The sequence below is a fragment of the Callorhinchus milii genome, unplaced genomic scaffold (genome assembly GCF_018977255.1).
Source record: "Callorhinchus milii isolate IMCB2004 unplaced genomic scaffold, IMCB_Cmil_1.0 Scaffold14, whole genome shotgun sequence".
In the NCBI taxonomy this organism is placed as follows: Eukaryota; Metazoa; Chordata; class Chondrichthyes; order Chimaeriformes; family Callorhinchidae; genus Callorhinchus; species Callorhinchus milii.
Window position 1 is genome coordinate 8,023,659 of NW_024704755.1, and position 26,510 is coordinate 8,050,168.

The following is a 26,510-nucleotide window of genomic DNA, read 5'->3' on the forward strand; positions in this document are numbered from 1 at the left end:
ATTTATTATTATTTATTTTATTTGGCCAGCAGCCTGTAACAAAACTAAAAAACAATATCAGGTTCAATTTTGCGGGATTTCTTAATGGTTTTCTTATTTGAGAAATCTATGTCCGTGATGCGGACTCAGTGGAATGCCATTCCAACTCAATAAATTTTTGGAGTGGGGTTCTTTGGACTTTGAGTAATGTTCACTAAGAATGTTCAGTTACCAGAAGGAATTCCCACTTGGATTTCTTAATAAACGCATTTCTTAATCAAGAAATCCATTAAGAAATATTGCACAATTAATCCTTGTACCTCAGTCAAACCCAATGGAGATATTTAAATAAATGATTTGGTTTCTCAATGTTTCCAGCTCAGAAGAGATGAGAGCTAATTAAAGTTCTAATCAGAATAATAAAATGACCTCAATGGTGATTTTCTTTTCATAATCGTACTCTGTGCTCTCTTCTTATCTTCAGTTTGCCAAGTCCTTTTGCTCACATCTGAAGTGATTATCAGTGATCATCAGTATAACGTCTACAGACATTTTCTGAAAGTGGAATACAAATCCTATTGAAAGGAATAAATGCCTGACATTTCTGGGTGGGAAAGAGTTGGACTCTATATATGATCAGAGCTTCCTAAAGTGTTTCCTTTGGGTCTTTGCTGTCACCTGTTGGTTGAATAATGATGGCCGTTTGCATAATTTAATGAAATAAATGAGCCGATGTTAAAATCATATTTATTTTTAATTTAAATAATGCATCCTCTCATGTGATGGAAGATTTTAGTCAAAATGATAACAAAAAGATAAATTTCAGTCAGCTTTGGAAGTGTCAACAATTATTCAAATCCACCAAAAAATGACTGTTAATGCAAATATCTGAGGAATGTTTGCAAACCAACATAAATCACTCTCCTTTCTTCAGCGTTACAAATTTTCATTTGGAAACTTCTGATTGCAGAGACAGAAGAAATTGGTTTATCAGTAATCTCATTGTTTCTCATATATTCAAAAGGTTTATGAAATATAAAATAATAATCCTTGTATTTGATATAGGCCTTATCATGTTGTCGAACCAACTCAAAATGCTTCACAAGATTTACTGTAAAGTGTAGTTATGTATTTTGTAGGCAAACACGACAGACAATGTATGCCTAATTATTTTTGATACAGAAAGCCAGTGGTGCTGTTTTACATTGCACAATTAAATATGTTGGGTATCCTTTTAGCCTTACTTGTTTCATGGAAAAAATAATCACAAGGACTAACCATTAATTATGCATTACTCTGAAGGCTCTACGTACTTAAGGAATATTTCATGTAAGTTACTTAAGAAACTGGAATCATGGAACTTACAATCAGGTCTCTGCCACGTTTCTCAGGGTTCTGTCCTCAGTCCTCAGCCCTCCTCTTCACCCTCTACATGCTCCCCCTTGGTGATGTCATCCGCAGACATGGGAAAAATTTCGGATGACACCCAACTCTACCTCTCTACCTCCACTCTCAACTCCAGGACTACTGGTGTCCTGGCCGACTGCCTGGCCGACATCAAGTCCTGGACGAGGGACAGCTTTCTCCAACTCAATGTCAGCAAGATCGAGACCCTCCTGATTGGCTCGCAACAGCACCTCCGCATCTCGGGCGCTGGCAACAATAACAACAAGATTTCAATTATAGAGCGCCTTTCACGTTGGGAGGACGTCCCAAGGTGCTGGACAGTTGGGTCAGGACCCGAGTAGGGGGGAAATGGTTAGGGTGAGGGGAGGGAAAGGAGGGAGCGAGGATGGGGTAGAGAGTCGAGAGGGGAGCTGAAGACATGGTCAAAGAGAAAGGTCTTGAGACTGGCCTTGAAGAAGGAAAGGGAGGAGGCGGCGAAGGCACTGGGGGATAGAGTTCCAGAGCCTGGGGGCTGAAAGGCTGAAGGCCCGGCCACCGATGGTAGGGCGGTTGGGGCGGGGGATGTGGAGCAGACCAGAGCCAGAGGAACAGAGGGTACAGGCAGGTAAGTAGGGGGATAGTAGGTCAGAGAGGTAGGAGGGAACAAAGCCGTGAATGGCCTTGTAGGTGAGGATGAGGATCTTGAATTCGATCCTCTGGGGGATGGGGAGCCAGTGGAGGCGAGCGAGGGTGGGCGTAATGTGGTCGCGTGGCAGCATCAGCCTCCACTCTGCACACTCAACCTCACTAAGCCAGTCAGGAACCTGGGTGTCTTGTTTGACCCTGAACTGTCCTTTCCCCCCACATCCATGCCATGACCGGCACTGCCTACCACCGCCTCCACAACATTACCAGACTCCGCCCCTGCCTCCCCCTCAGGCTGCCGAAACCCTCACCCACACATTCGTCACATCAAGGCTCGATTATGGATATTCCCTCCTCATCGGCCTTCCCAACTCCGTGACCCCACCACTCCCACCCTCGCCCAACTCCACTGGCTCCCCATCCCTCAGAGGATCGAATTCAAGATCCTCGTTCTCACTTTCAAGGCCATCCATGGCCTTGCCCCCTCCTACCTCTCTGACCTGCTGACTCCCTCCCAACTTGCCCGCTCCCTCCGTTCAGCGGGCTCCGGCCTGCTCCATGTCTCTCGCCTGATCCACCCTACCATCGGTGGCCGGGCTTTCATCCTCTCTGCCCCCACACTCTGAAACTCCATCCCACGGTCCCTTCACCTAGTTTCCTTCCTTGCCTCCTTCAAGGCCGGTCTCAAGACCCTCCTCTTCGATCGTGCCTTCAGTCGCCCTCCCACCTCTCTGCCTTCCCTCACCCCTACCCTACCCCTCCCCCATGCTCGGGTCCTGACCCCTGACTGTTCAGCACCTTGGGACGTCCTCCTGATGTGAAAGGCGCTCTATAAATGTCATTTTGTTGTTGTTGTTGTTGTAAAACTTAGGTAAGAGCTTAGTTTCTGCATTTCCAGTATATTGAACACAATGACGTAATAATTCTAAGTTTTCAGTCCACTGGAAGTAATCTTAGATTGGAAGCACTGAGGAGGTTCCTAAATCCATTTTTTTGAGATTGCTGTTTTTAATATTACTTTTGAAATATGGAGTTCATATTTAATACTCAGTCTTTTCTTATTATTTGTATTTATAGTGTTATATATTTGTTTATAATGTAACAAAAAGTCAGCTATAAAATTTCAATTTAATATAAATTCAGTGAATCAAAAATATTTGAAAACTTATGAGCTATGCAGCAAGAGAACTTGAACCAGGATTTATTTTGAAATAGATTTTAAAAAGATCAAGAAGACTACTTTACTCAATGAATGAAATCGGAACACTCCATCCCTAAAACATTAGGAATGTTCAGAAAGAAGCTGAAAGCTATTCAATAAAAATAATACTTTTCATGTAGCACTTTACCACATCAGGAGGCGATCTCAAAGCACTTCACAGGATCTACTGTAAAGTGCTGTGACTGTGTATTTTGTAGGTGGACACGGCAGCCAATTTGCAGACAGTTTTTTTTAGAAAAAGCTAACAGTACATTTTAACCTGATTAATTTTGAAATTGCTTCATTTATCAAATTACTGATTTGAAACAAGGGATGTCAATGTTGATTTAAATACACTGAGAGTCAATTGGTTCCTGAGTAAAATATCCCGTACAAAGCAAAGCCTCTATTAACTGATGTCACCTCTACTTTGTTGTTAAAATTCAATACCATTCTGAGTGGTAAATAAGTTTTTGTTCCATGTTTGTCATGCCTGCAGTTCACAGGTTTAAACTGAACCGGTCAAGGCAGAGTGCACTGCTTTCAGACAGCTCATTGTGAGATGTCAGTCAGGCTTCTGGGAAGTACTGATACAGTATACACACATGACTTCCCTCCTGCCATATTGATTTTTGCATTTCTTTTGAAGAGCACATTAGACATAGAATTGATGACCTGTGTAGCACCTAGACACAAGTTTCGCAAGACCTAAGGGGAATGCAGCACCACTCAAAATTGGTAACTGACTCTTCAGTGTAAAGGGATGCTGCAATGTATCAGTAGAGGTCACGATGAAATAGAATTAAAGTGACAGATAGAGACTACACATCCATAGGAGTAAGTGATACGATTTCATGTATTTCAATAACAAACAACTTTCAGAATAGCAATATTACCCAATGATACAATTTTTGATGGATTTATATAATTTCATAACCAAAGGTGTGGTGCTTTGCTTTTATTTTTTCAAATCTTATGTGAGCTTATGTGAATACTCAGTGCCCTAAAATACAGAGATCCTCAGAAAGGTTTGAGAAAAGAAATGACAATGAATTCTACTGATGACGAGCAGGAAAACATTTGATAATAGATCTGCAGAGTGCTTATTCTGTGATGAGGAGACAGAGTGCAAGGTGTGACAGATAGCATAAGGTCCAAGGAAAAAAGAGAAGCCATTATGAAATATCCTATTAATAATAATCATGATCTTGGTTGATTATGACATACCCTTCGCTGTGTAACTATACACAGAGAAGAGTAGATCATATTCTATTGGTTAATCATTCAAATCCTGACTGTTCAGCACCTTAGGATGTCCTCCCGATGTGAAAGGCGCTTTGCTAAAATGTAATTTGTTGTTGTATTCTAATAATTTTTGCATTTGATATAGAGCCTATAATGTCAAGAATGTCTCAGCACACCACAAAGTTTTCCTTAAAGCATAGTGACTGTGTATTTTGCAGGTGAATACAGCAGCCAATTTCTTCATGGCAACAACCAGGAAATGGATGACTTATTTTTTCTGGTGGATTGGTAGCCCGGACACCCAAGTAAGGATGGCACCTCTTTCAATTCAGCTGTCCCCTAGCACTGCAGCCCACACTTATGTCAGGTTAGAATAGAGTATTGGTATAGCATTTCAATATCATAAAACCTAAATTCCAGTTGGCATTCCATGTCACGATTCTGACAACGTGCAATTGTAATGGAGAAATCCCATTAGAGATTGACATTGCATTGTGGAATACTGACCGGAATCGCAGCCTCCGGATTTCAGATGTTATCCTCATGAATGATTACCACCTGTGCTGACATCTCCATGATTTCAGTTTACAAGTTGATGCAGAATTACTGTAGCCCAGTCTTCTCTGAGCCACTTCACTCTGCTTAGGGAGACATGGCTTATCCTCCCCCATTAAGAACATTCTTGGACCTGGTATTAATTTTATCTGCCTCACAAAAAAACTGAAGAAAGAGCTGAGTGGATTGGGATTCTACCTCAGAACTTCGTAGCTCCACGAACAGTGTTAAACTGATTGCATTCGCCTGCATTACATGTAAAATAAGAAAACCTATTCATATATACACACTGTTTTTAAAATATTATACCTGTACAATCGTATAGGATTTGTAATTATTGTATTAAATGATACCAGTTAGATTCACAAAGCCTTTACTGGTGATTTTCATGACTCATTAGAGTTGTGATACTCTGCTTGTGTGAACCTGAATTTTATCCAAAAAAAATCTAAGTGTTCAAGGTCCATTATTGCCTCAAGGAGCATGGCTGCTTCAATCGAAAAGCATTTTTCAGTCACACAACAGATGGAGGTTTATAGTCTGTGCAGTGCTTCTCGTTCTGTATGCATTAAAGAAGCAGCCTGATTGCCTTAGGCACAGAACTTTCATTGCCTATAACCTAAACCCATATGCACAGTTCTGTTAGCTCATGCATTGACAGTTTGGATGGCAAAATCAACACAAATTAATCTAACAAAGTAAGAACGACACCAGGCTGTAGATGGGAGCCTTCTTACCACCCAAAGGTAATTAAGAGTTTGTGATTTAATCTAAAGTCAGCAGTTGTGGCAATAATGTAATTCATCGTTCATTGTGATTAGAGAGCAATTTTTTTGAATGAATTTATCAAGACTGGTATTTGATCATGGATCAACTAAAAGTAATTCTGGCATCTATTTCATGTATCACTCAAAACATATTTCCGATGCTTTTTGAAGCTTCTATCCAATGCTTGGAACTCAGGTTGAGACAGAGTTAGACATCATCCTGTAAAAAGGTTAAAGCTTTGGAGATGGTGTAGCTTAGCTTAACAAGAAGCAGGAAAGATTACTGACAAGAACAACATGTCAGGGATTAGCTAACTATTCGAGTATTCCAGCTAGCACCTGATTCCTTTATTTTTCACTTGATCGTTTTTCAACGCTTTAATTATAAAATGCCAACAAGTGTGATTATGATTATGAATTACCTTTCATTTGGTTACTAAAGACATCGCCCGTTTTTTACTGTTTGAATTTGCTAGAAAGCTGCAAGCAACATTTAAAGTAATACTCCCTAAACTCAGAGAAAGAATCAAATTATGTATCACTGAATTACAACAACAACTTGACTTTATATAACTCCCTTCATGCAGGGTAGCATCTTGGAACCCTGGAACCACTGTACCTTTTTTATTCTCTATTCATCCCCTTTGTACAATGGTTTTAGCATGGTTATCTTGTAACAACACAAGGCTTTTACATTTACATTTTTCTGAATGGTTAATATGGAACTGTGTTTACTACAATGAGTGAGGCCTGAATCTTTTGTACCTTACACTTTACATTATTACAGGCTTTTCAGCTGAGTACAGCATGAATCAGCATTTCAGCCTTTCAGCCTTTCTTGTTTTTATATTACCTGATAAATCACAAGTTCATTTTGGAAGCATTACTTTCCTCTATCGAAGCACATGCATAATTTTACTTGTCACTTCTCCTAGGAGAACTGAGTCAAATTTAAGTGAGTTTCACATTGTGATCAGGAGCAGAGGCTTATAAGTCGTCTCAACTGAGTTGCCTTCTGACCCTTGATATCTGTCAAAGATGATAGGCTGTGGTGAAGTCGGTGTGGGCAGCTTTCATTACCTAGATCTCCAGTGACTGAAAGTTTATTCTATTGGCAGCTGAAATACCCTGTCATCTCGCATGAAGTGCCATATATAATCTTGTTGATTCAGTGCAATTTTCTCACCAACGTTAGACAATACAAAAAACTGCAGAAAGGTTAAATCTTGACAATTTTCATTGTTTTCATGCCTGACACTCTTTAGGTGTAATTTTGTGTTGGAAACAATAAGGACGTCTGTCATTTTAATAATTATGGATTAATTAAAATATCAGCTTTGAAATTAAATGCCATTTTAATTATATACCATAGTTGACATCTACCTACAGGCAATAATCCACTGCTGCATGTGTTATTAGTCACTGGCTAAATCAGATACCTGTTTGCCAGCACTCGGTCTCAGTGGCAGTCTTAGTGCCACACTGTGATCAGCAAGTCTTCTGCGTGTGCAAGATAAAAACAATCCTATGGTAATTTTTTGCATGGTGCTGTGGGATCCTTTTAATTGATTGTATGCATGGCTGTTGCAAATACTGCACAGTATTGGAGGCGGAAGTAGGAATAGGAGAAGCAGGAAAAGCTGCAAGGAAGGAAATGCTGGTGATTTCCAAATACTGTACATTTGCACGAACCATCGGGGGATTCCTGTTGCTATCTTGTTTGGATTCTTTAGGTGAGAGCCACTTATTCTAGTAAGAAATGTGTGTTACAGTGGAAAATCTGGTTAGCTCATTTAGTTTGTTGTTGGGGTTTTAATATGATTACAAAGGATGTTCCATTGTGCACTATGCTGGATTGGGGGAAATGAGACTTGTTCAGGCTTGGAATTCTTGACACGTTCATTATGGCTCTTACTGAATAAATTGAATTCTCATATGAACATTAGACTTCAGCAGTTCACCTCAAAATCTGACCTGTGAGTTCTTTTTAACCAAACTTTTAGTACGCATAATGTGAGCAATTTGGCTCATTCCTTTGTACTAGTTTTTCTTCTTCTGATTCAATACTTGGGTAAAAATAAAATAATAATTGAACCTCCTACTCATTTAAATCCTCTTTATTTAAGCTGAGCTAGACAGAGACGGGATGAATTCAATATTATTGCATTAGCATGAAAAGTATGTACTTTTGATTAGTTACATTTTCAGTTAAATAAACCTCCAGATGGGTTTGAGCACCATGCCTTCACAGCAGTGTAAATACATGATAAATGTTTGGGAAACATTTAAGACATGAAATGCACTTTGGGAAACATTTAAGACATGAAATGCACAGTTTGTGCAATTCAACAAACATAATATGCAACTTGACCAAAAACAGCAACAAATGTAAAATAAATTGCACATTAAGAACCAAATTAAAACCAAGCTGCACAAATGAGTGTAGTTGCACGTGTCCACTCCGTGCTTTGGGATAGACACCGTGAGCTTTCAGGATTGGTATAGCAGTGATTCAGAGATAGGAGCTCATAGCTGAGGAGAATGGATAAACAGCATACACAATATAGCTAATCTTCTTTGAAAAAAGTACAGCATATTTATTCAATATACAGCAGGTATAATCTCTAGGGTTGTGGGGAAGTCAAAGATGTGGCCTTTATTGGTTGTAAGAAGTGCTTCTAAACATCTGAAAAGTACATTTTCAATAGACTTCCATTTGATGATCTTGCAGTAATGACAGTTCCTTTACTATCCTTGCTCCTGATATATCTAATCCTTTTCAGCACTTTTCATTCATTTTGCTGAAATATTACATGATCAAATCTCGTGGACTCACATTAAAATAATATCAATGGTTTTCTTTATCCTTTCTCCAATAAAGATTTATCTCAACATAGGACTGTGCTAATAAACAAAGGAAATATTAATCAAACCACAGGCATTCGTTTTGCACAAGACTAGATGAATGTTTTAACCTTCAGATGTGTGTTTTGGAAGCAGGGGGACCTGAGCTGGAGGTAAATGGAATCCGATATAGCAGAAGATCAGTCAATGATAACAAGTGTCATTGACACCAAGTAATAATACAAAATCATTAATAATGTTCCTTCCCTGTTGATGCTGAGGGTTGATGGTTTACAATGCTGAACATGATTGGTATGAATATAGACTTACTATGAAATATGGAGCTAAAATAGATTTGACTAAACTGCTAAGGTAATTGTGAAGCAATGTTATGTTTCTCATAAGTTTGTCTTATTGTGCATACCAAATGTATCCACGTAAATTAGAGTACATCAGAAGATTAAAATTAATTAAAACTATGTGCAAACACATTGAAGATAATTAACCTCTATGCTCCCATGAGGAAGTGTTAGTAACATTAAACTTGCTCTTATTATAACATAATGGGATGTTGCAGTTGAGATGTTCCACTGAAATGAAATAGACAAGAGGGAAGTTACAAGCTAGTAACACCATCTAAATAGCTTCAGCTAACATCACAAATGACAAATTGTAAAACTGATTCTCGAATAGTGATCTTGTTATCTGAATCCTGAAACTGTATTGTTGCATTAAGTTGCCTGCCTGCCTGATATTTCTTTGTATCTACATTTTATTCTCATTTATATATTGGCATATTTACTAGGAATGACACCCAGTTTTTCTTCTTAGCATTCAAAATAACCACAAAGTGTGTTCAGATCAATAATGTTTTCTCAGTATACCCCTACATTCTTCAGGACTGTGGTGAAAACCTTTATAACAATTGCTAAACTTTTCATTGTCCTATAAAGAAAAGAAGAGATTAAATGGGCTAAAGGAATTTCTTCATCTGTATCTCTTTCAATTGGATGTGACATTACAACAACACAAATAAAAGAACAAAACGCAAAATACTGCAGATGCTGGAATCTGAAACAAAAACAGAGCTGGGAAAACTCAGCAGCTCGGCAGCATCTATGGAGAAAGGAAAGTGAGTCAATGTTTCGGGTCCACGACCCTTCATCAGAATACATAAATAAAAGATATGCGCAAGTGTGCTATAAACTCTATTATAGAGGATGGATTATGAGGCCTTAAATAAACCACCTTTCCACTCATTATACCCTGAAATGTGCTGCAGCCTGGCTGTAACGTTTTATCATATGTGCAGGTTTGTTATGTTTAGTTTTTGTTTCCTCATTGGTGAGTTTTTCTTTCTGTGTTTGCTGGTGGAATTCATAAGTCCATTATTCCATAAATTCCATTATATTTGAAACAGTATTTGCTTTGCATTTTATCTGAGCGACTTTAAAACAAAATAGCGGATATTTTGGTGAGAACCAATAGGGAGGGTGATTCAGAAATTACTAGAAAAAAACACACAAACAATGTGTTGTGAATTTAAAAAATTATTTTTAATCTCCACAATGAACATCCCAGCCTCTGTCTGACAACTTAAACGTTGTGGCTTTATGGTATTTAATGAATATCACACAATTACATTCAGTAAGCCATTTAATTATTTATCTAGATGATCATAATGTACAAATGGGAATGAAATTCTGTAGCTAAAAGCAATTACCGATTAATCATTCTTCAGATCAATTAGTGGTAGTAGCCAATCTGTAAGACACAGCCTGCAAAACACTGCATATAACACACGGCATATAACACACAGCCTTCAACAAACAGCAAATACCACACATATAATACAATATATATATTTATGCAATACACAGCATATAATACATTGCATTACTCCCAATGTTCCAGTCATTTTAATCTCTGAACCTTATAAAAATATTGTTCCACTTTATAGAGTTTACTTTCCAATTTATGTAATTTGCATAATCCATTAATAAATGGTCACTAATAGAATTATGATTTTACCTTCCTTGTTATGTTAAGATAAGACCGATAACGTTTTTAAATCACGTGGACCAAGATGGGCTAATGCCACTGGTAATGCTGACCTGACATTTTGGCTACTCCTCGTGCACTTTGCCTCATTACACAGGCAAAGTAAAAAGTAATTCCATGCTTCATTGAAAAATTATTTTCTTATTATGGTTAAGAGATGTCCAGTGCTGAGCAACAGGGTTGGCCGATTGTCCCATTACTGACTCAATTAGTTTAGCACCTTTAAGGAAAGAGTTTCACCATCAGGATCCATTAAACAAAACTAGATAGAATTAGGATTAATGTCCTAGGAATTTGTTCCTTTGGAGGTTTAAAGGTGATTTTCTTAAAATACCTTTGTTTTAAATTGCACTACAATGATATCATCAGGAGGATTTACTTAAGAAATCTAAAGTACTTCAAACGACATAGGATCTGCACTAACTTTAGTAGATTAACTGAGGATACTTTTAAGGTTTATGTAATTTTAACCATTCTTGTTAATTCATCTCCTTTACACGTTCAGGCTCAGCAGCTCTTGCAATGAATTCCCCTGATAGTAACATCAGTGCACATCATTGGCACAAAGATTTGGGGAGTGTGGGGATGGAGGGAAATAAGGCCGCAGTGAAAGAAAAAAAATACTTTTGAAGCTTGTCATAAAAGTTTGACATACATTTTTAAATTGACGATGAAAATCCTTTTGGAAGTTATTTTAATCTCAATCTTTAAATTTGATACGGTGTCTTAACAGATTCAAACATCTCAAAGTGCTTTGCACAAGTCGTTTACTTTGAAGTGCTGTGACTGAAGTGTAGGCAAATGCAAAGCTAAGCTTCACCAGCAGTACCCCCACACAGCATGGAGCTGAACAACTGATAAGTCTGCTTTTTTGGTGAATGTGGATAAAAATGGATGGAGACAGCACAGATGAATGATATGCACAATTGACACAGCCACTGATCCCTGCTGCCCTCACATGATTAAACTCATTTTTCTAATCAGTGGTCAATATGAATCAATGCAAAGGGTGCTGTACCAACTCACTCCACCTGACTCCAACACAACTTTTGAACTTAAAATCATTATTTATGCTCATCAATAAGACTAACTGATTGCTGCCAGAAGAAAATGAAGCTGTAACACTGACCTGTCGTTTTTAAGTTCTATGACTGATTACAAGATCAAAGCCTTAGACATGCAATCAGCGTAATACTAATAATAATGATAATAATCTTTGCATTTGATACACCACCTTTCATGTCTGGATGAAGTCAAAGCTTACAGGATTTACTATAAAGTGTAACAACTATGTATTTTGTAGCCAATTGATTGAGTTGGCTTAGTTATGAATTGTGTTACAGAAGGGAGGATTGTAAAATATTTGGAATGTTAGTTAAACTGCTTATACAACTTAGTTGGATTTAACAGAATCATCGCATGAAAGACAGAAGGAAATAATATCTTAGTTAAACATTTCTGAAGTGCATCACTTTAGTTTGTCAATGTTTCTGTGACATGGATAGCTGTAATGATTTTCTGAAATCCAATTGATTGCAAAGGATGTGACATTATAATGATGAAAAATGATCAAGTTTTCATTATGTGATCCAGTGAAATGAATTTCTACGAGATATTTATAAAAGGAGGAAAAGATTATCAACTTCATCTCAGTTAATTCATGCTAACTTTGTGAAGAAATATAAAATATAACCCTCCGATCCAAGCATTTTGATGTAATTAATCTTGTCTTTTAATACTACATCTGGATAAACTATATATAAAAAGTCCACATTGGCGTGAAAGTTTGATGTCATCTCATTAAACATCCATGTAGCTGAAAGCATTGCTATATTGATGGAAGAATACAGAAGTGCAATAATGCACCATGCCACACTAATATCACAGATCCAGTTTTCCAAAATTTAATCAGATTCCTTCAAAATGTTTCATGTTTCACTTAAATTTATGCTCAAATTTGTGTTATGATTTCAGATCCCCTGGAGACTGATTGTATTTAATTCACTTCAGTCACAAGGGCTCCTATCCAGGTCTCAGATTACTTAGATTGGTCCCTAAAACCGCTATGCCACATAGTTCTGCCATGCCCTCACTGAAATAATCTGGTGTAGAACAAAACTAATTTCTCATTTTGAGATATATTTAGAGCTTTCCTATGAATATCTCCAACTATCTCAAAGTGGAAGCTTGCCTTTAGAAAGCATGCTGTAGTGATTTTGTTGATAGTCATGTAGACCTGCATAATGTTTTCCCAAGTGAAATTTCTGTGAACAGGACAACCTTTTTGTTCCATTAGAAAAACAGAGGAGTCACAGCGACTCTTGTGATTTTGTAAACAGCCTCTACTCATTAAGAATTTAGAAGTAGAAAAGGTCGAATGTGCCCTTAAGTTACTCACATTTCTTTAATTTTGCATGACAGATTCATTTCATGCTATTGGAATCACAATCATGACCCAATTCTGAATGATCTTGACGTTGTCCTTTTCGGGCTCTGTTTTTTACCTTAGCTGATGTTCCAAGTATTTTGTATGGGAAAAATAACCATCCGAAAAAATAATACTTGGGTAACGTCCCTTTCTTTTGTGAAGCTGTGCGGTTAATGTGGAACAACATAATGCAACATGAAATATTTGTGATTAATATTAAAAAAAATCTTAATTTATTGCTCATCTTCAGCCTGTTTCTCAGGGCTTTTTTTTTAGACGACCTTCTTAAATGTTAAATCACCTCGACCAGTGTTTTGTGGCTGGTCTGAGCTTTTGAAGGTAACCTGTGCTCAAAGTGTGCAATTGTCCCCTCGAGGAATATAGACAAATGAGACCATCAACACACGCTCCAGTGCACTTTTTTCATTACGATATGCTATGTGTGAGCACTAGACAGTGATATCATAATATCCTGATAAAAAGTATTTATGGATGATGGAGTCGTCAATATCCCTGATGGCTGCATTATCTCCTTTCTATCACCCCTTTGTCCATCTACTTCCGCCATCTGTCAGTTTTGCCACTGACTGGTTGACAACAACATGGCACAGAATTGTAACAGAAAACAAAGTATTTGTACAACTTTCTAGATATATTATGATTTGTTCTCTGTGAAGTCTAAAAAAGGAAATATTGTGTTGAAAGCTGGTAAACCTGTCCGCTGGGACTATTCCTTCACAACAAATTAAATACCGATGAATCTTGGTTTCATTAATGAGAGAAATTAAAAAAACACATTACATTGGTTAACGAAACAATTAACTCCACAACTCTTTCTGTTAGATGTATCAATTGGCACAAAAAACTGCTTTAAGGATGGAGTGTTATTATATAGGAAATGCACACTGGTAGAAATAGAGAGTACACCATAAATCTGATTATTTAGGAGCCAAGAGAAGATAGTTGTACCCTCCAAGGATGCACTTTGCTGTAGACATTTTCCTGTTAACAGGGCATGGAATTGTATTTTACGAGGAAGCTGGGTTGAAAAATAAATCTTGCCAGTGATCATTTTTACTGGGGAACTTCATTCTTCACTAAATCGTCAGGTAAGGAAGAAAGTGATAAATGTTACTATGATTGTGGATAAAATTGCGACGCTACAAGATGAATTTCTGCACAACAGAACAACACACAGAACCCTTTTTCTTAAGAGTTGATATTTTAAGGGAACCGATCATTGTTTAACTCTAACAATGATTGGTTATAGTTAAAGTCATTACATACCATAAAACACCCAAGTACACAATAGGCATGATAAAAATAACTTAGACCTGTCAATAATTCCTTCATTACTTGAAGTGAGCATGAGTACGCAAGTGAGTCTGTTCCTGTCAGTGCTATGACTTTGCTGTGCACAACTAGACTCACTCCAAATGATTAGGATGTAAGTGATTCACATATATTTTGACAAGGCCTCCCTTTGCCAATGAAATGATTCACCTTGAATTACGCCGATCGTATATTGTGATAATTGTCCAACTAGGACTACCCTACTTTGGCTTTGGTTCGCAAGGGTAAGGTGATGTGTGTGTCTCCACGTTTTTGGTGTCAAACTGACAGACCGGGCAACCTTCAACCGTACCGTGGATTGCTGAGCACCTGCCTGATCTATTTTTAATCTGTGTCTCTAGTTGGTGTCAGTTCAGCCCCTAGGAGATATACTATACAATGAATGTACTTCAGGTTCATATTCTACAAATTTCTATGAAGATGAATATGAATCTTGCACCACAAACTGCAGTTCTACATTTGTGGTGTTAATTTATTTTGGTTTATTTTAATATCTGTGCTGCTGGTTTGTATCCCTTATTCTTCAGAGCTGCTCACCCTCACACTATGTTCCTACCAGGTGATCTGGTCCTGAGGCTACAGTTAAAAGTAACCGTAGCTATCCGATTTACATTGTTCCAGTCTTATTGCTGGTATCCCAAGGATATACTGATATATTTTATTACTCTTTTCCTAGGGACGCAGTTTTCAATTATCTGTAACACCACAGTCAGGTGTTAAGTATACACCAATAACTGATGGAAACATCTTTTTCAGTGCACATTCATTTAGACACTAATGGGTGGGCAGAGAGGGGGGGTGGGGGGTCTGGTTTGTAGGGTTGATTTATTCTTGTACATTTATTTCATTACACAGTAGATGTCATTTAAGTCTTTGAAATAAAAGCAATAACATCTTATTTTCAGGTGGTACATTTCACTGGGAGCAGTACATGTCCAGAGCTGAAATAAAATAGTTACATGGTTTCTCAAATAGATTTTGTACAACCTTCTCCTATTGTTGTAGAATAGAAGTTAACCTGAGAAGTTTAATGCACCAGTTTCATATCCATTTGTTATCCCAAGAAAATATAATAGAGATCGGTAATTACATTCATTCTTGGGGCACTTACAGTACATATTATTATTAATTGGGATGAGCACAAGTACATTTAATGGTATTTGTTTAATAGGAACATTTGTAGTATTGCAGTGCCATTCGCATTATTGAAGCTTCTAATGAGTCTGCATAATCGTGATTTAAAGAGACGACTGCCATGTAGATACTTGCTAGAATCACAACGAATCATTGAACACAATATAATCATTTTCCATGACAACCTATTTTCATCTATCATATGCAAAGTAGCTCTGTGATTCTGACCTGACCTAATGTTAAACACACACTCTACAATCAAAAACGGTGTTGAGAGGTTTTTCCACTTAGGAGACAGAATAGGCAGTGGATCGAGGATGGTTTTGACTTACATTCTACCTGTTAGGGGCTTTGCTGATATTGACCATAGTTATGATGAGATTCAATTCAGATAATATATGAGGCCATCACTGCAACAGTTGGCATATATGAAAAAGGAAAATTGTATCAGGTAATAATGCAAAATACTATACACCCCTTTTTGAAAATACTAATAGTTGTTATCATGCATTTTAATATCAGCCCAATGACATGTTTTAATTTAAAACTTTCTATTCTAATGAAAACATTAACATTAACATAAGTTTAATATGCCCACCTTTGAATGTATCATTGGGTTTATTTCAGGCATAAAATAACCCTGATATGGCAATTAGAAATTCCAGCAGGGTGTTGACATGATGGTTCTTTAATCATGATGTGTGGTCTTTATAAACACAATATTACAAGACAGGTCTGGATGAAGAAAATCCTTTGGCTTATTTGATTTCACTTTTCCAGGAAAAAACAACTCTACCATTCCCATTAATCATCAAACAGTTCTTAAAAGTCCAATGTTTAAGAGCCTTCAGTGTATATTTGGCATGATTTAGGTTACCAAACTTGTGTAGGTTACCAAATCTTTAAACACCTTATTGCAGACATGTGTTTTTAAAATGAATAGCCTCTCCTCCTGATTAACTTCCATCTGTTTGTGTGGAGCAGATGATACCAGAGTTTGATCATTTTTATTGCGATCCTAATGGAGCTGAAGGAACTGCCAACACTTGTAAATATTGTACACTCACTCACACCTGCTTTTATTATGCAGTTACATAAATTTAACTTGGCAAGGCTTTGCAAGCTGCCCTTTTGAAAATAGTCTTCTTCACGAGAAGGGAAGTTATGATTGGAAACAAAGGATGTAACATATATATAAAATATAAACTGCAATTACAGCCACTTAAGTCCTGTAGAAATAGTTTGTGCTATTTCTACAGCAGTCTACGGCAGTCAACATTGAAGCAATACTCGCCTGTATTATGCAATCAATCTACACATGTGCATTCCATCTGCAATACATCTGCCTGTTTGCATTTCATCTCTAATATATTCCCTCTACACGTGCATCTGCAGATGTGCATTTTGTTAATTAAGGATCATATTTCCATCACCAGCATGTAATATATGAAGAACTGGTCCTGCAAACTAATTGGAATGTGCGGTGTTGGCTGTCTGTGTTTAACACATGCTGTCTAATCTATCATTTTAATCCTTGAATTCAAAGCGGGTTGTAGTTGTGCATTGTACAGTACAAGGTGATATCATTCTTCATCTTGGGACCACCAAGCTGTTAGATCTTAAACAACTGAAACGGATCTCAAACATTTGGTGAAACTCTGCTTTGCTTGCCTTTACTCAGCACACAGATCATGCAAACAGCTGTTTACAGTGTGAATACTGGATCAATAGAGTTGTCGTTTAATCTGAATGTCATTTAACTTATACCTCAACTTTTCTTGCTGACAGCAAAAACAACCTTACATTTTCAATTGCAGAAGCCAAGACATTTTGGCAGATTAATTGTTGACAGACACTGTGTTTAAGCACTCTGTCTTTAACTTGCACTACTGTATGTTTAAGTGCTGTTTCAATGACACTTAAAAATTGAATAAATCATGTAAGGGACATCTATCTGGAATTAAGTAGAAAACTGCTGTCATAACAGCAGCCATGCAGAGACAAAATGCATCATTGTGATTTAGATAAAAATCTTACCCAGTGCCTTTTTTAAACATTGAAAATGAGTTATCCTCCGGAAAACACTATAAATATTCAAACATATGAAATGCAATAGTTTCACGGGTTATATTTATTTGCAGTTTTTCCGTATGGCAGGTTGGTAGAATGGTAGGCAGCTATCGCTCTTTACAGTCAACAGGTACATTAATTGGTATGGCTTACTTGTGAACAAATGAAACCGAGTTCATTTATTTGTGAGAGACTGAGATAGATTCCTTTGTATAGGTAAACAGATGTGGGCGAAATGACATTAAGCAGAAGGAAATCTTCATGGTTCTAGTACATCTCAGATTTGTTTTGGTGACAAATACTGCAGTGTGAACACGTGTGCCCACTGCACTACAACACCTCGTCACTGTGTCCAGGGAGGACTAGTTCTGCCTGGACTGGACCTACATCTTTTAATTTAATTTACATTAAATCTTAGCATTTCAGAGCAAAATAAATTTGGCAAATTCTTCAGTTCAGTCTTAAATTTTCAAGTGGGTTTTGTTTAGTTCTTTTTTTAAAAAAAACTGTGGAAAAGAGATTCAACAGCCTGAAATGAAAAGAAAAAGCTTAATTATAAAGGACAAGGCAATTTTTATATTAACATTATCGACCTCCTCGCTCCACAATCCACCATCCGGCCCCTCTGCTCGACGGACAATGGCCTCCTGCTCGTTCCTCGCACCTTCCCATCCACCATTGGAGATTGTGCTTTGAGCCACTACGCCCCGAAACTCCGGAACACTCTCCCTCAATCCCTCCATTGTGTCCATACTCTCCCTTTTTCAGGTCCTGCCTGAAAACCTTCCTTTTCGACCGTGCTTACAGTCACCTCCCCCTCTCCTTCCTCGGAGTCAGGCTCCGCCACTGTTAAGCTCTCTGAGACGCTACCCTGTGTGGAGGGCGCTATAAGTGCGAGTTGTTGTTGATATACTTTAAACTTCATGAAGGTTAAGGTGGTCTGACATGTAACTTTCCAATAAGGTAAGAAGAAAACTATTAAAATTACAGATGCTGTGCCATAATGGGATTCCCTCCCCCCACAATAATAGCCTCTCCCTGAGAAATGTAAGGCAGCAATGAAACTATATGTGATACTTTGCTGAATGCAAAAAAAACATACACACTAGTTACAGCTGATTGAGACTAATGTACCTCATTAACTGACAAGTGTTACTTCCACAAGGGGCCCAGGGCATTGACGCATGTAAAATTGGTATTTGGCAATTCTCAAGAGGAATGCAAATATTGTGCCTGTTTTGTGATGTGCTGTCCCATTTTCAAAATCACCGGTGCCCGTTGATGCACTGACTGTTTTTCCACTCTCTGTCTCTTCCATATAAATGACCAAATTTTCTTATTTTTCTCTCATTATATCAAGGGAGGTATTTTTTCCCCTATAATTTACCAGAATTCCAATAAATATGGGAACACTGAGAGCCTTAAGTCAATATTTGAAACTATAATCCCTAAATAGTCAATTTTCTTAAGTGCTATTCCAAATGAGATTTTATGATTGTTATAGATTCGCTTCCAGTTTCAACCACAAAGATGTCTGAATTTAAGAATGAAATAGAACCAACTGGTGAATTGCTATTTTCCTATAACAGCGATCTCATTTATTATTAATACTAACATTAGTTCAGTTCTGTAGGGGGAAAATATCAGTGCTTATGTTGCACAGCTCAAAATGAGTAACCTGTCTAAACCACCGACTAAAAATAATTAATTAAAAAGTCTCATTTTGGGTTATGATATCAAAATAAATGTTCTAAAAAACCCTAAGGTTCTTTGCCATGCTAACTGAATGGTTATTTTCATTCCGTCTTCTCTATATTAACATCCCTGAGAAACGTTCATAAGATTCCTACATATATATATTAACAGATTTGTTTTCATGAGTTATTCTGTATAACTAGTTAGTTCTTATTCCATTTGTTTACCAACTACCAGAATTATTCACTGATTAGAGCTGCTTTTGGATTTTGATTACAAGCTGCGATCTCTTTAAAACTTTTAACATTCTTGTCTGGACAACCATTGTATTCTCCTCATATCTCTATAATAATAATAATAATCCTTCCATTTGATATTGCACCTTATCACTTCTACACTAGCTGATAGATTTCTAATCCATCACATGTTCACCTGGAAACATGACAACACATATAACTATTTTGCTTTTTGGTGGTTTAGGATAAACTTATGTTCCTTTGGCTAGATCCCAAGCTGATGAGTTCAGAGGCAATTGACTCAATTCAGCCTGACAATGCAAACACACCAGAATCTTAAAATACCTGAACCTAATTAAATGTTAACCATTCTGTGGGTAGAGAACATGTTTTTTAAACTATGTAGATCAGATTTTATGATGAATATTTAAGCACTCCTCAGCGCACTGTATTATTAATTTTCTGCATGCTGCACTAAGTGTTTTTTGAACAACAGTGCATTGAAAATCTATTAATTGAGCATCAGTGTACCTTCTGCAATACACCTGGGTCTCAAACTCAACGCTGATTATCAGTCTCCTTCACGACCACATTTCTGATTGTAAGAAATCAGGCATCACATTATAAAACATGAAAGGCGATAGGACGGAAAGGTTTCAATGGCTCTGATAGCAGACAAGTACATTTCTGGATGGGATACTTCATCTTAGCTGAAAGGTTCATGAAGGACAAAAGTACATGAATGCATTTGTTTTGTCAGATCTTCCATTACATGTTATAGAATTTTCCCTTCTCAGTTGAAATCAGGGATGTATGAAAAGGAACAGTTTCAAGGGTACTCTGCAGTACTTTATCCAAATGATCGTTCTTCTTGTGAGAGTCTCTACTGAGAGGGATGTTGGCTGGGATTGGGAAGGAAATTAGAGCCATGTCCAATGCTACCCATATGCATTTTCCCTGAGGAGGATCACAAGATAGCAGTGAAAAGCAGTGTTTTATTTCTCCCCCTGAAGCCTAGGGTCATGGAGGCAGCTGTAGTGCAACTACTTATTTCCTGCCTGAGATAGCATAGTCAACAGGGACTAAGACCAGACTTTGGACCTTACATATCTTACACATAGTACAATATCACAGCCTTCATAGATGTGGAGTCCTGTAGCTCAGTGGTTAGAGCACTCACCCTCCAAGCACGACACCTGGGTTCAATTCCAGGCAGGGTGAAACCTTGGGCAAGTTTCCTCACTCCTAATAATAATCCCTCCAAAAAACAAAACAATAATAAATTCGTCATTTTCAATCCACGACTGTTTGTGGGACACTGCTGTGCGCAATTGGCTGCCGCGTTTCGCCCACAAATATACAGCCGATCCACTTTACAGTATATTCTGTGAAGCGCTTTGAGACGTCTAGAAGACGTGGAAAGCGCTATATCAAATGCAAGGATTATTATTATTATTATAATTATTATTATAATATTATTATTATTTTTAACTTTAACAGTCAGTGCATAATCATCAAGAAGCTTTGTTGGTTTAAATAAACCATGGTTGGACGTCTTCATATGGAAAAATTATCTTCCTGTTTTAAGTTTCATTGGACTTTCCAGTTTTGTTCTGGAAGATTTGTTGTTGTAAGTTCCTGTTGTTGTAAGTGGTTGGTTATGATGAAGAAAATGATCTATCAATTCGATAACTGTGTGTCAGAGGATTGATTCGGCATTGTGTCTACGTTTCCTTAGTTCATGATGAAATAATCAGACTGATTCTGCACTGCAGTACAAAATACTGCTCAAAAGCAGTTAAGAGCATAGGAAGTAGTTATGAAGAGCACACTGCAGCAAAAGCACAAATCTTTTACCTTGCTTATGCTGTGTTTATACTCCTGGGGACAAAATTGCTTCTGAAATACTCGTACTGTTCTATGTTACTTCAAATCAGGTTTGTAGAGCACCATCGCCCTATTTCAGTATTCTGCACATAAACCACCTGGCTCTTCTGGTGGTGATAGGCAACTTGTCTTTCCTCTAATTTACTCTGTTGATTTCAAATATCTTTTCAAAATAGACAAAGATTATCCTTTCACTGTATTCCAAAGCAAAACAATTTTCATAACTGGCAAACACGATACAGCCCAGTCTTTTATTCTTCTCCTCTGAAGGTGCATAGAAGCATGGCAATGCAATCTCTAGGACTGAGGGTTCTAAGTTATGAAGAGAGGCGTGTAGAAAACAATAGAAAATAGAAATGGAAAGCCACGGTTTGAAGTGTGAAGGAACAAAGAGAGGACACAAAAATAAAATTAGCCTCAAGCAAGATCTGAGATAACATAGTTTTCTCTACTGCCACCATTGAGTAATGGAGAAGTGGAATAGACTTATCAGCTAAAACAGGGGATGCTGTGTTGATTAACACCTGTAAAAAAGTGAGGAACAGGATTAAGAAACATAAGGAAAATGACAGATAGAGATTGTTACATGAGGGGACATGAATGCTCTTAGATGTTGGAAACACTGTGATGCCTATGCTTTTTAACTATCTGAGAAACAGATATTTAAATAATTTGAAGCCTGAAATTCTATCCCCACTTTTATTTTGTCATTTTGTAAGTTCATTTTGTCCCCAAATTTAAGATTGTACAGATAGGGAAAAAGTTCTTAATTTAGAAGCCTTTCATCGTCAGATCTGCAAAACAGAACACAAAGAGAATAAAAGGTTAAGCATGCCTAAAATGGAAGCCAATTTGCCACAATTCAGAAATTGCAAATAGAAGAGTATCTGAAATCTCCGAGGTGCTTACCAAGACCTTCCTCTTTAACTGTGCTTACTGTCATTGGCCTCTTATCCCTGACTCATTCACTTTATGGTTGTTTGTTGGTGCCATGTTTGCCTGCAAATATCACAGTCACTACAGTAAATCTCGTGAAGCGCTTTGAGATGTTATGATGACATGATAAGAGGCTATATAAAATGCAAGGCTTATTATGATAACAAAAAGGCTTCAATTATCTCCTATCCGGCTGATTAAAACCTATGTGAAATGTACTTAACTGTTGCAAGTGGTGCAGAATTAAGTCACAGTCGTAAAAGGGTTAATTGGCATTTTGGTTTGCCCCCATGCTTCAAAGCTTAAAATATGAACAAATCTTGCTGACAAGATACATTAATACAACAGCCCTCGCAGTAGGTACAGGAAATGAAAACAGATTGATTCTGACAGGTGCCATCTTTTCGCTGTAATCACTATTTTCAGAGACAGCGACCTAATGAAGGAGCAATGTGGAGATGGCAGCAGCTACATGATGAAGATTCCATAGATCAGTATCAGCATTGGTGAAAGGAGCTCTGAGGCTTCTTATTCAGGCTTCTGCACCACTTCAAAAGCAGACATTAAGATGCATTTCTTTAGATTACTGTCATTTTGATAATATAGTTACTTCTGAGTTTTAAGCACCAGGCGCTCGCTTGCGTCAAGTGTGCCCAAGGGAGCACTTCATTTTTGGGGCTGCCTTATCTCTGTTTGGTTGCTGAGAAGCAGGAACGGGAGAGTAATGAGTTTTTCTGATTGTCGATGTAAAGTAAATACGATACTAGATGAGAATGGAATTTGTTTTTCAAGATGCAGTAGTAAGAATACTACAAAATAAATTATAGCGTAGGAAACATGGACACATATCAATTGATTCCTGAGACAATTTCTAGCAAAACTATAACTGCTAGAGGGAAGTGAGCTGGGACACTGGATTGCCAATCCTATGTGATGCATCATAAATTTATTATTCCCAACACATGCAGCTCTCAATTCAGCAGTTCCCAATTTCTCAGTCGCTGGGAGCAGGGATTCTTCCCACTCAGCTCCTGTTAATCCTGGAGCCAAAGCCTTAACTGTTTTTATATGGAGCAATTATCCTAGCTGGTCCTAGCTGGAGATGCAACAGAAAGCTTGTCGGACAGTGTTTGTATGACACTGACATTTACACACTGAAGGTGTGATTAATAGATGCAGGTATTCTATTGCAACATGAGAAAAGTCTTGAATAATAATAATCCTTGCATTTGATATAGCTCCTTATCAATTCTTCGAGGCGTCTCAAAGAGCTTCACAGATTATACTGTAAAGTGAACTGACTGTATCTTTTGTGGGCGAAATGCGGCAGTCAATTGCGCACAGCAGTGGCCCACAAACAGTCATGCACTGACTGACCAAATAATACTAATAATTTTTTTGGAAGGGATTATTGCTTCTGGAAAACGATTTGCCAATTGACTGACAATCAGGTTCCTACTTGCTGCTAGGTAAACAGAGGCATGTGGAGTAAGGAAACTTGCCCAATGTTTCACCCTGCCTGGGAATCGAACCCAGGTCCTTTTGCTTATGAGGCGAGTGCTCTAACCACTGAGCTACAGGATTCCATTAAGTGTAACTCTTGATGGTTGCCAGTGGTTGGAATGGAAATTAAATAAAGTTACCACTAAAAGGGAAGTGAAGCTTTGCTTGTTGGGCTATATCGAGGATATTGTGAACTTTCACAAGTCAGTTGGTGTTATTTGGAAAACAAAAAACAAAAGAACTTGGTCTTATTCCAATGAACTGAATTGAAACATCAGATCTGATTTAGCAGTTCAATAATACAAAGACATGACCCAAATAGAGTTTAATTTGGTGCAGTGCAGGATGCCTCTCAGTAATTTTGCACCAGATTCATATTTATCATGATGAGCACAAAAAGGATTTGCTTTCTTAAATACAATTTCATTTTCCTTGATTCTTTGTGTGCAGAATTTTTTATTCGATTTAAACTTAACATTGTTTTTCATGTTTTTCATTAAAGTGCCACTTGTATAGTATCTTGATACATAGAATTCAGTATTCAATAAAAGACAGAGACACAGCCCTGATGCACAGCACCTTGCAATCACTTTCAGGTGTTCAATATGACCATTGCCAGATTACAAGTCAGTATCTGTGACTTACATTTTGTGAATATCCGATTGTAAGATTGGCCAAGGGTGAAACCCAAATCCCGAGCCAGTAAAGTCGGAAAAAAAAAGGCCGGAGTGTAAAACACTCAGCCATTTTTCTCGACAGCCTTTTCTTTGGCATACTATTTACATTTATACAGTGCTTTCACATCGGGAGAATATCCCAAAGTGCTTAACAATACTGACCAGGCACTTACGCTCGGGGTGAGAGCCAAGAAGGGTGGGGAGGAGATAGATGACCGATGGTCAGAGGTAGGTCTTGAGATGGACCTTGAATGAGGTGAGGGAAGGAGAGAGAGAGACTCCGAGGCGTTCCAGGACTTATGGACTTTGCTGCCTTGGGATTCAGGAATTTCACAATCAGCTCTTTACAAACCAGAAGACGTAATTAACTCAACAAATCCAGCTTGTAAATATTGTGTTTCAGACCCCATTGTACACCTGCAATATCACCTAATTCTGTGATGCAGTGGTGTAGTTGTGTAGTAGTGTACACACTGCAGAGCTGAAGATAATTGTGATGTTGGAATAATTTCAGACCGAACCTGCTAAGGTTGTAGGTACAAACTATTGCAATGTAATGACATTATGCGCAACTGCTAGAAGATTGTACCCAAAATTAATAATTGTAAAGGTATTCTGTAACTATTTATTTACGTCAATCTCTAAACTGCATAAATGCAATATAACTTTGATCTCAAAAGTAATCATAAAGCTCTGGCTTCTGACAAATTATGATGAGGTTGCGCAAATGCTTGGGGTTTGAATGAAATGCTTTCATTATTTAAGCTGCTACGACGTAATGGTACAACATATGCATGGAGTGTGATAAAAATGATAAATCACTGTCGTATTTCATCATAAAATTAATTTGATTGAAACAAAGTAACAGTGCCCTGCTATGCCATGTCAAATAACTTGAATTCGCATATCTGGCTCTGTTGTGAAATCTTTTTCACCCCATTTGTATGCATAAATATTATATGGTTAGCTTTCTTTACATTATTTAAACCCACTACTTCAAGTAAATGAGATTATTTCATTTAAAATCTGCAACCTGGAGTCATGCAATTTATCATAATCTAATGTATTTAAATAAATATACAGGAATTCGGATCAATTATATATGGGAACTGCAGCTTTGTGCTTTCATGCTGTCTTCTTTTGCACATTCTTTTGCTGATTCCATTTTTTTTGTTCTTTTACATTTACATACCGCAGTGCATTATTTTAACTGGATTCCAGTGCAGTCTGGCATAACTCTTGAACAGAAATGCACTTTTGGAGCTCATGTGGAACCCTGAAGTTTGCAAAAATCCAGAATAAGCAACCAGTTCCCCAGCACAAGAAACTTGCTCTTCTGCTTGGCCACTTGTTCTGGTTGCTCTTTATTCCCAGTGGTATCAGAGCTGTCAGTGGAAGATGAACTGGAGTGCAGCCATAATATTGGCAGAGTCTCTGAATCCAATAATAAAAGCAGACGTTGCTGAGAAATATCCCCGAGATGCACACTCAAGCTATAATCTATTTTCTTATCAAAACATTACTTTGTCACTCGTCTTGGATAGATCTATGATGCTTGATGCATTTGAAGAAATATGTTGCCTCATTGAGGTCCAATCTAACTGAAGCATGTTTAATAAGTTGCTCGGTTTTATACTTCAAGAAGAACAATGTGAATAAAAACAAAACTAAATGTCATATGCTTTCCCCATCAAGGAAAGTAGCTTCAACCATTCAATTACATTGCAGTTTCAGACGAGTAGAACAGAAAATTATGTTGTGCACCATCTATAATTAAAATAAGAGGTTCAATATTTTCAACGTTGTTTCTACAATATTTGTTTATACAATCTATATTATAATCTTACCTAAGATCTCAAATTTTGATTCCATAAATGCAACATTTGATAGTCATTGATTGAGAAATTC

General features: G+C 37.5%; 1 non-coding gene across 1 annotated transcript; it reads right to left on the bottom strand.

Moving 5' to 3' along the window:
• Positions 1–23,932: 23,932 nt before the first annotated feature.
• On the bottom strand, positions 23,933–24,006 carry trnam-cau. The gene has a single exon. It is a non-coding gene; the product is annotated as a tRNA-Met (tRNA).
• Between the last annotated feature and the right edge of the window lie 2,504 nt (positions 24,007–26,510).